The sequence below is a fragment of the Hipposideros armiger genome, unplaced genomic scaffold, assembly GCF_001890085.2.
Source record: "Hipposideros armiger isolate ML-2016 unplaced genomic scaffold, ASM189008v1 scaffold_15, whole genome shotgun sequence".
NCBI classification, from domain to species: Eukaryota; Metazoa; Chordata; class Mammalia; order Chiroptera; family Hipposideridae; genus Hipposideros; species Hipposideros armiger.
In genome coordinates, this window is record NW_017731365.1 from 2,143,553 (window position 1) to 2,155,499 (window position 11,947).

Consider the following 11,947-nt stretch of genomic DNA (forward strand, 5'->3'; position numbering starts at 1 on the left):
CAAAATGACAGTTATAGAGTAGCAACGAAAATAATTTTATGGTTGGGGGTCACCACAACATGAGGAACTGTATTAAGGGGTCGCGGCACTAGGAAGGTTGAGAACCGCTGGAATAGGGCTTCCAACCAAGCAGCTGGAGGCTGCATGCAACACCTACTATGTCCCTGCACCCTGGGAGCTTTTCCTCTAATTGGGGAGGGTGAGCAATTTCAAGTAAATAAAAGACTAGTACTGATATTATACTTGTAAGTTCTTTGAGGAATACGTGTTCTGACAAATAAATTCTCTAACTTGTTGCAATGATGTTGCTAGCCTTTTTTGATATCAGAGAGATTATTCATTATGAATTTGTACCAACTGGACAAACAGTTAATGAAGTTTACTATTTGGAAGTACTGAAAAGGCTGGATGAAAAAGTTAGATGACCTGAACTTTTCACCAATTCATGGCTCTTGCATCACGACAATGCACCAGCTCACATGGCACTGTCTGTGAGGGAGTTTTTCGCCAGTAAACAAATAACTATATTTGAACACCCTCCGTACTCTCCTGATCTGGCCCCCAATGACTTCTTTCTTTACCCAAAGATAAAGGAAATGTTGAAAGGAAGAAATTTTGGTGACATTCAGGACATCAAGGGTAATAAGATGACAGCTCTGATGGCCATTCCAGAAAAAGAGTTCCCAAATTGCTTTGAAGGGTGGACTAGGCACTGGCGTCAGTGCATAGCTTCCCAAGGGGAGTACTTAGAAGGTGACCATAGTGATATTCAGCAATGAGGTGTGTAGCACTTTTTCTAGGATGAGTTCACGAACTTAATTGTCAAGCCTCGTATATAACTGAGTTCTGTGTTCCAGAACACCTCGGATGAAGGAATTAAGTATGAGCTTTAAATCAAATTTTGTTTATGTAAACAATAACAAAACTCTCCACAAATTTTGTTTATGCCTTTGAGCTGGGCCCGGGGGAGAGGGGGTTTGGGGTGTTAGGGGTGATAGGTATCCTGCCAAGACCAACTCTGGCAGAATTAACCAACCCTGAGCTGCAGGGATTCAGTGGCTGGGTGCCCAGCATCACGCTAGTGTTAGAAGGCTGGACTCTTGGCTCACTCTCTTAGAGCTGAAAAGGCCTTAAATAGTAGGGAGGTAATGGATTTGCTGCCAACAGGCTAATTGTTAAGCAAATCACGGAACATCTGTAAGCTGCTCAGGATATGGTAGAGACTTAATAAAGTTGTAATGAATTTTGACTTAGGATATCTGACATCTGTTGAATGGGGACTCGAGTTAGCTTTTCACTATACGAATTATAAAATCTCTACCCAGTGTAACCCATAAAATTGTCAAGATCTATATTTATTGACATGAAAAGATTTTCATACTATATTATTCCATGGAAAAACAATAGATTTAAAAAGAGATTTCAAGAAAGTAGATTTAAAAAGAGCATGGTTCTACTTTTTTGTGTGTTGTTATTGTTACGTAGTTATCTGGAGAAAAATATCAGGAAGGATATATACCAAAATGTTAATAGACCTCATTTCTCTAGGAGTAAAGGTGATTTTAATTTTTAAATGATTTACCTATATTTTCTGACTTGGTGATGAGTTTGCATTGCTTTTATAAATATAAGCCTAATTTCTACCCAGAGATCTTCCCTATCCTATTTCAGTTAGACAGGGGCAGAGAATGACACTGTGACGAAGGTCACACTTGTGAAATTTTGGCCTTTTGAAGCTGTCTTGGCTAATTTCCAATTTAAAAAAAAAAAATTTTATGAGAGTATATTTGACCCAAACTGACAACGTGCCAGGGAGCAAGATCTTAAATACTCTGGAGAATAACAGTTTTGCAGCTTGTTTTATGTATTTGAAATTAAGGAGAGGACATACTGAAAATTGGAGAAAGCAAGGCTGGGACTGGATTACAAGATAGTTAATTATGTGCTGTCTTGAGGGTTAACACCCCCTGGGAGGGGTGTTAGTTCTGACATCTCAAAGGTGTGTTAACCTAGCTAGATGCACAAGAACAACGACAGGGCTTGATTAAAACACTTCCACTAAAGAAGTTACAGGTGTGGTGTGTGACTACCCACCAGGACCCGCCCAGTTAGGAATTTATGATCAGATCACCTAATTTCCATTTCGATTTGACACCTCCCCAAAGCACTCCTCTTTTTTAGACCTCATCTTAACCTTTTCACTGCATTAATTGATTTCAAGTTTGTTCACCAAAATGTGCCAAAAGTCCACAGGAAACAATGGCAGTATATATATATATATATATATATATATATATATATATATATATATATATATATATATATATACAGCTCGGGCTGACTTGAACCGCTGTTGCTCAGAGCTCAAACTCTTGAGCGAGCTCTTAACCAACTGAGCCACTCAGCCAGCCCTTGCAGTATTTATATTTTTAAGTAAATACAGTTAAGGTGTTACATTGTATTGAAATAAGTGATTATTTTAAAGTATAAAAATTTCCTATTATTCATTCTTGAAAAACACAAAAATATAGAAAAATGTACATCTGCTTTCCTGAACTTCCTTTCTGGAACACCAAGCTTGTGGGCTAAAGTTGAACGCCACAGCCAGCGGCATGGAAATATCATTTGATTATAGTCGAATGTCGCAGCGAAAATGTTAAGCAGAGTAGGCTGTAGTTGGTGGTGAGGCACCACCTGCAGACAGGCTCCAGAGAATTTCTTCTAGAATAATATCCTGCCAGAAACATATCATTTTACTTGGGTTTATGGATCCTTCTGGAAACAGGGGTCTCCACTTTGCCCATGGTCCTCAGTACCCAGTGTTTAGGGTCCCAATTGGTGAAGACAGGAATGAGAACCCCTAACACTGCCTCCTTTGGGCTTTGCTTTTCTCCAGGAGTCCCAGCACCCACTCCTGAAAACAGAAGAGAAGAAAGGACCCAGACACAGCAGGTGTCCTCCCACCATGGGGCAGAGCTGCCAGCGAGCATGGGTAAGATGTCCCCCAACTTTTCTCTGACTTCATATGGTCACAGGCACCATGGCCTGCTCAGCCCATTCTTTTCGGCAGAGTGTTAAGCTGGGGTCCATTTTATAGGAGGGTTGAAACCCCAGACCAAGAGCACGTCAGGGACATGTTATGGGACAAGGCAGGAACCCCTCAGATTGGGCCTCTAACTCTCTGTGCAGGTTAATTCTCTCCTGGGCCAGGTAGGTCCTGACCAAGGGGAACCCAGGGGATCACTTACGTAACCCATCCGGTTTATCACTTCGTAGCCCGTTATGCTGGGAAGTCATGAGCGTGTGCGGAACGTTCTGCAGGAGTGTGGCTTTTTATCTTTCGGCTGGCTTTTAATACATTGCCGTGCAAAAGCAGAGCTCACGCTTGCCTTTTAGAGAGAGCTTTGCTTCTCCTCTGGGTGTTGCGCAAACCCCGGAAAAGGTTCATAGGACAAATTATGTTCTCCTGAGTAGCTGGCTCAATTTAAATTAACCTGTGCTGCCAAAGGCCCGTCTGGAGCAAGAACTACAGTGGCTCCCTTTTTACAGCTTGGGAAATTGAGGCGCAGTGTGGTTTAAGCCCAGTGACAAACACAGGGCCAGGATGTATGGAGTGCCCTGGGGACAGGACTCAGAGCAACATCTCAATCACTGCTGTGGCCTGGCCTGCTTGTCTTGTGAAGACTTTTTCCTGGTCAGCCTTTGTGTGACAAATTAATTCTCAATTAGCATCTGAAAGTGGGAAGGAGCTTCTCTGCAGGTGAGGAGGCTGGGTACACCCTGAGCAGCAGGCAACTTCCCCTCAGTCCTGCAGGACTGGTTTAAAAAGGTCCCCTTTATCATCTCTCAAGAAGGCTTTGCAAATTCCAGCCCAGGTGCATCCTTCCTACCGCGCAGGGCTTTGTCAGAATTGGATTTGACCCTGTTTCTAACACCCAAACCGGAGCTCAGTCTCAGTCTCATCTGCAGACTCCAAGGCAGTTGTTTGGGTTACAGTGGTGAGTGGAGGCCAGTAAATATATAAACCTGAAGATTACTTTGGCCCTGGACCTCCTATGCCCCTCGCTTCTCTTCTCTTTTTCTCACCAGGAAGAAAAGTTTTGCCTGCTCTGGGAAATGAAGAGCACCCCTAAACCGGGAGGTCTGTCTGAGATGTCATTGCCACCTCTCATGGTCCCCACTGCCCCTTTCCTGTGCCCCTGCCTGCCCCTGCCTAGCTCTGCCAGCTCCAGGCAGAATGCCACCAAGAGTTTAAAGCAGGCCAGGCCAGCCTTGGAGAGGTGGCACAAAGCAACCAGTGTCACAGGCACCACGTGGCAGTCAGCAGGCTTGGGCACTGTGGGTCTAGAGCTGGTACTTGGGGGTCCAGAGAGAGGAACACAGGTTCTCAGGCCTCAGACACAAGATGGAAACCCAGGAGTTGAAAATGGGTTTGACCCCTCAAGCAGCCCTGGGTGAGGTGCAGTGATTGCCCTGTACCTCTCTGCATCCATGATCTCTACTGCCATTTAACGAGCAACTGCTCTGTGCCAGCCACCTCACTTTACATGATCTCTTTTAATTTCCACAAAAGTCCCCAAAAGTAGATGTTATTCCCATTTTACAGATGGGGAAACCGAGGCTTAGAGAAGTTAAATTACTTGCCCAAGGTTGCCCAGCCAGCCAGGGGCAGACCCAAGGCATTAACTCAGGTCTCCCTGACCCCAATCCTGTACTTTTTCTACCTCTACAATAAACTGAAGGCTGAAGGTGAGGTGTGCTGCTCCACCCACAATTTCCTAAGGACAGTTATTTTGCGAGTTGTTCCGAGCTTAGAAAGGTTGTGCTCTGGATATTGAACCCCACTCTTAACCTAAAGCAGGGCCCCAAATTGTATGGTCCGTTCAGTTTCCTTCTCCTCGGCTCCCTGGATATTACAAGTCCCAGAGAGTGTTTGTTACTGTTGCCTTCCTTTTAATTCTCACACAGGCCGGTGAGTATCTGCAAGGTTTCGTTAGAGCCCTTGCAACAGGAAATTTGCTTTTATGGGAATGTGTATTGGTGTATGGCCTAGACTGCTTGGGCCGTGGTTGAAAACTTGCCTAGGTTGTCCAGGTCACTCGAGCTGCCTATGGGATGCCTTTTCTTGCTTCCCTAGAACCATGGTTTCTACAGAGCTCCTTTGATTTGGGACCTGCTCAGAAGACGGCATGGCTTTTCAGTTCATGAACAAGCATTTATTGAGCAGCTCCCCTCTGCAAGGAAGGACAAGAAGTGCTGAAAAGATGGTCCCTGTCCTTCAGGAAGGACACATGGTTTACCTGGGATTTTTACAGGGACAGCTGGCTGTCCATCTGTGGGCTGCTAGGCAACCTTTTAGAAACCTCAGTCTCTTTATAAAGTAGGATTGCCTCTTGGGCTTTGTTGCTCTGGGTTCCATTTTTTCTCACCCACCAGGGGTGGGGGTTGCAAGAGTCCCAAGAGCAGTAGGAGAGGGCAAGCGCAAGTGTCTCGCAAGCCTCTGCCAAAGCAAGTCCCACAGCCAACCCCAGATCACTGTGGTTGGAGATTACAGGAGCTCATGGGTACAGGGAGGAGAATTGTTGTGGATGCTTTTTTGCAAAAAATTTAGTACACGTTTCTTATCCTTCCAGCTGCCATCACGAAGAAATCCACATGGGCCCCTCTCTTGTTTAGCAGTCAGCAGCTTCCAAAATCTGTGAGACGTGGGAAGTGGTGAGAGGGCAGGCAGGACGATGATTCACCTGTTCCCAGACCCCAGCAAGAGCTGTTTGCTGCTAGATGGCCATGCTCTCTCCATGCTCGTCTGAGAAGCATTGCATCCTGCAATCGTGGGGACATGTGGGGCCGATGGTTCAGCAAGGACAGACCCCCATAGTTCTCCTATACCCCTCTAACAGTTCAGCCAGTGTTGTGCTTTCTCTATTGACATCCATATTCTCTCATGGGTTGTGGGCTCTCGGAGGGCAGAGTCACTGTTGTTTTTCATCTTTGAATCTGCACTTCCTAGCACGGTGCCTGGCACATATGTAAGCACCTAATAAATGTTTATGTGAATAAATTCATGAGTCGGACATTTCTGAGCTCAGCTGCATTTCATCCAGAGAATCTTTAATTGCTTTGTTATTTCAAGGTTACTTGTAATTACTTTTGCTTTTTGAGCATAATTGACTAGCTACAAGCATTAACATGTTGTGAGTGCAAGTTGCTAAGATGCCTTTGTAACACCTTATCTATCCTGTCTTTTCTTTAAGGATCAAACATGTAAAAGGACAATCCAACCCCCGCTTACTCAAGATAAGGTAAGAAACCTAACTGATCTTTCCATTTCCCTCTGTAACATTTTCCGTAAGAGAGAGACATGGTATGGCAATGTCCTGTGGGCATTCTGATTGCAGTGCATCCCCAGGGTGAGGAAGAGTGCTTACCTGTAACCGCTCACTGCTGGGCTCAGCCCAGCCCACCCCACAGGACAGGTGCTTTCTGAGGGGGCCTTGGTTACTAATCTCCCTTCTTAGCTCTTTCTTGGAAGCAAAATGCTAAGTATCAGAGCTAAACACAGGGCCCTCCTGCCCTGGAGCTGCATGACATATGACTATGGGAGAGACCCTGGGAGAAGGGATGAAATAGCCTCTGCTCTCTTTTCCAATGTGTAGACTCAGGCATGCCAGGAGCTCGGCCTCCATCGCTCTGCACCTGAAAATGGACAAGCTTCAGATGTTTCCTGTTGAAATATATCCCATGTGGTCCCAAACCAGAGAGTCTTCTTTGCTCTTTGTGATGGCCTCCTCCCCTCCCTCAAGCTGGCACCATACCAGGCCTTTGATTTTACAATAATGTGGATCTGAGGGGGGTGGCTTCATGTGAAGGTAGTAAGGTAGAGTCTCTAAGAGCCAAGTTGCTGGAGAAAGTACAGTAACTCGATTTCTCCTGCATCTGGGTCTATTACCTGGTCCCAAGCCTGGGTCTTGATTCATAGCCACTTCTACCCTGCTTCTCATGGTGCTGATTGAGAGGCTATATTCTTCTGCTTTCAAAAATGAATGAGCCGCAGTCTCTAGCCTCTGAGGACTTATGGCTGAGAATTGAAACTCAACATGCCAAGAAAAAAAGAGTTACAACGTAGGGTGCCATGTGCCTTAAGAGCCAGGTGAGGGAAGGCTCACCCCTGTCTTGTGGAGGAGATAAGGAAGGTTGGACAGATGGTGAGATTTGCAGAGGCTCTTGAAGCAGCAGAAGAAATTTGTAAGGCCAGGAAGGACATTTCAAGCAGAAAGAACAGCAAGTGCAAAAGCAGAGCCTTGAAGGAGAAAAAGAAGCCTGCAGAGGCTGACTGGGTGTGGCGCTGGCGGGGAAGGCGGGGCGGGGTGGGGGTATTGATGAACTTGGGCGGGGCTGGCACTGGATGTCTGGGTTAGGAACTCTCTTGGTGGGTCCAAAGGATCTTCTAGGCTCCTCAGTCATGTGATTAAATTGTTTTCTGTCTGGCATGACAAGGCACATGAGCCTTGGGCATTCAGGGAACTAGACAGGGGGCAGTGGGGATAAGTGTAGAGAACATTGTGTGTGTGCAAGGTGACCCACTTCAGAGTGGCAGGAGAGTATTGCAAGTTCCATTGCTGCCAGTTTTTTAAAGACCGATCAACACTGCTAGCCTTGCTTGGTCAGCCTTCCAGATGGTTACTTGTGTTATCCTATACCCAGGGTCTCGCACAGTGGCAAGGGGCTAATAGTGGCCTCCTCCTTTGTTTCCTGGCCATTTTTAGCATTTTTAAAAAAGGCATTACCATTTTATAATTGTCTGGTTGGAGTGGTTTTATATGTCATGTTATCTGCCTTGAACTGCACTGACCTTCACAAAATAAGCAAGTGGCTTAGAAAGACTTCTGCATAGAAACTGGGAGTTGAAGCTAATGGACAGTGAGAAAATAAGAGCACTGACAATTTTCCTAGCCCTGGTACAAGCTACTCATCAGCCACATCCTGGGGTTAAGAGAAAATAAAGATATGATCAGATATAGTAAGTAATGAGCCAATAAAGTAAGTATAAAATAAAATAAATCAGCAAGGCTACTTAAATTCTGGCTTTACTTTGTATATTGCTAGCGATGAGCTAATTCCTATGCATACAGAGGGCCTTGAGGTAATTAGCTAAAGGTAATATTAGCCCACCACATTTTTTTTTTAAAGATTTTTATTGGAGAATTGGGGGAAGGGGAACAGACTAGTTGCTGTCCTTTTTTTTTTTTTCTTTTTCCCTGCCGCCCCCTTTCCCCCAAGTTGCTGTCCTTTTGTTCTTCAGTCTAGTTGTGGAAGACGTTGCTTCACTGGCCCAAGTTGGCACCATCATTGTGCTCTTCCCGGGCAAGGCAGATCAGTCGCCGGCTTCTGGACAGTTGCTCACGGCAGCTGCTGGCCTCTCACGCTGGCTGCTGGCTACACACGGTAGCCCATGGCAACCCACTGCAGCAGGGGCTGCAGCCTATGCCGTCGCCGGCGCTGGCGACTCACAGCAGCCCAGCTCCAGGTTGAGCTGTTGTTCAGCATCTTAGCTGTAGAGGGCAGTGTCACTGGCCCTCATATGTGGGATCCAAACCGGGGCCCTCTGGTGTCCCAAGCCAGCTCTTAACTATTGCGCTACTCTGCCGGCCCGCCCACCACATTTTTAAATAGTTTATTTTGTTTTCTCTTTATTTTTTAATTAAGTATAATTTACTAGCAGTCAAATGCATAAATTCTAAGTGTCAGCTCAATAAGTTTGAACTCATGTACAGTCGTGCACCATTTAACGATGGGGATACATTCTGAAAAATGCATCGTTAAGGCGATTTTGTCATATGAACATCACAGAGAGCACTTACACAAACCTGGATGGCATCACCTACTACTGTAACTGTATGTGCTATACTTTATATGATTGGCAGTGCAGTGGGTTTGTTTACACCAGCATCACCACAAACACGAGAAATGGGTTGCACTATGACGTTATGATGGCTACAGTGTCACTAGGTGATAAAAAATTTTCAGGTTCATTATAATCTTATGGGAACACTGTCATATATTTGGTCCATCCTTAACCAAAATGTCATTACATAGTGCATGACTGTATACACCTATATCACCTAGTTACACAGAACATTTCCATCACTCGCAAAAATCTACTTTGTAGTCACTACTTCCCCACCCCCTGTCCTGAGATTATAACTGTTCTGACTTCCATCAGCATAGTTTAGTTTTCCTATTCTTGAACCTCATGTAAATATAATCATACACATGTGCTCTTTTGACTTGGCTTAACTGTTTTTATATTGCTGCATGTATCAAGAGTTTATTCCTACATGATCTTGTATATAGAAAATCCTAAGGTATTCACACTCCCCCCCCCCGCCCCCCAATTATTAGAACTAACAAACACATTCAAGAAGGTTGCAGGATACAAAATCAATATACAAAAATTAATTGTACTTCTATACATTTCAATGAACAACCCAAAAATAAAATTGAGAAAACAATTTCATTTACAATAGCACTAGAAAGAACAAAATACTTAGAAATAAACTTTTAAAAAGCACAAGACTTATACTCTGAAAACTATTGGGTTGTCGGAAAAGTCATGACGCATGTTTGCAACAGATGGCACTAGCTCATTTTTGGAAGCACTAGAGTCATTCACATCTATGTTATTGCTATGTCATTTGACAGCTGACAGTTCTAGCTTCATTCTAAAAAATAAATTGAGCGATTTGGTTGAGTTTTGGAGATTTTACAAGTTGAAGATGGAAGACCAAACTGTGCATTTTTGCCATATTTTACTGTTTTACTTCCATAAAGGGAAGAATGCACATCAAGCTTGTGAAAAATTGCATAAGGTTTACAGTGACAATGCTCTATAAGAACGTCAGTGCCAATGACGATTCATGAAATTCCATGCTGTTGATTTTGATCTCAATGATGCTCCTCAGTCAGGGAGGCCCACTGAGTTTGATGATGACAAAATAAAGGCACTGATAGAGTCAAACCCACGTTACACGACATGAGAGATTGCAGAAACATTGAACATCCATCATTCAAGTGTTCACGACCACCTGAAGAAGCTGGGATACGTAAGCAAGCTCGATATTGGGGTTCCACGTGAAGTCAAAGATGTTCATTTGATGGCGTGTATAAACATCTGCAATATGCTCATTAAATGTGAGGAAAATGATCCTTTTTTGAAGCGACTGATAACTGGTGATAAGTGGATTGTTTACAACAATGTGGTGCGCAAAACAGTCTTGGTCCCAACGTGATGATTCGCCTCAAACGACATCGAAAGCAGACATTCATCAGAGGAAGGTTATGCTTATGCTCTCAGTGTGGTGGGATTTTAAAGGTGTCGTGTTTTTTGAGCTCCTACCAAGGAACCAAACAATCAATTTGAATGTGTACTGTTGGCAATTGGACAGTTTGAACGAATCCATCATCCAGAAACGTCCAGAGCTTATTAATTGTAAAGGAGTTGTGTTCCATTGCAACAATGCGAGACTACACACAAGTTTGATCACCCGTCAAAAATTACTGGAATTTGGATGGGATGTGTTGCCACACCCACCATACTCGCCTGACCTTGTGCCGTCAGACTTCCACTTGTTTCCCTCTCTTCAAAACTCCTTGCATGGTATAACGTTCAATTCAGATGAGGCTGTAAATCAGCACCTTGTTCAGTTTTTTGTGAATAAAGATGGGTCCTTCTATGAATGAGGAATTATGAAGCTCACTGAAAGATGGCAAAAGGTTATCGAACAAAATGGGCACTATATCATTGATTGATCTTTGTTCTTTATATAAACAAATGACCTTTGAAAAATATAGAAAAATATGTCATGACTTTTCTGAAGACCCAATACAAAACATTCTTGAAAGGAATTAAAGATCTAAATACATGGAAAGACATCCATGTTATGGATTGGAAGACTTAATATTATTAAGATGGCAATACTTTCCAAATTAACCTACAGATTCAACACAATCCCTATCAAAATCCTAGCTGACTTCCTTGCAGGAATTGACAAGTTAATCCTCAAATTCATATGGAAATGGAAGGGACTCAGAATAGTTAAAACATCTTGAAGAAGAAGAAGAAAGTTGAAGAACTCACATATCTTGTTTTCAAAACGTATAGAGCTATAGTAATCAAGACAGTGTGGTACTGTCATAAGGATACACATATAGATCAATGGAATAGAATTGAGAGTCCAGAATTTATAGTCATTTGCTTTTTGATAAGGGCATGAAAACAACTCAATCGAGGTAAGAATCCATCTTTAACAAATGGTGCTGGGACAATTCGATATCCACTTGCCGAAAAATTAAGTTGAACCCCTACCTCATATCATAAACAAAAATTAATTCAAAATGGGGGGCAGCCGCTTAGCTCAGATGGTTAGAGCACAGGCTTATAACACCAAGGTTCCCAGTTCGATCCCCACATGGGCCACTAAGATGTGCCCTCCACACTAGATTGAAAACTACTACTTGACTTGGAGCTGATTGGTCCTGGAAAAACACTGTTCCCCAATCAAAATTAAAAAAATTAATTCAAAATGGATTAAAGACATAAATGCAATAGCTAAAAGTATAAAAATCTTAGAAGAAAACATAGGTATGAATCTTTGTGACCTTGGATTTGGCAATGGCTTTTTAATATGAAACCTGTTTTGGGGCTGAATGGTGTCTCCCACCTCTCAATTCATATGTTAAAGTCTTAACCCCTATTACCTCAGAGTGTAATCATATTTGGAGATTAGGTCTTTAAAAAACTGTAAGTTAAAATGAAGTCTTTAGGGTGGACTCTAATACAGTCTTCTTAGAAAGAGGAAATTTGGACATACAAAGAGATAGGGATATACACACACAGAAAGCAGACCATGTGTGGAAGGCAGGTATCTACAAGCCAAGGAGAAAGTCC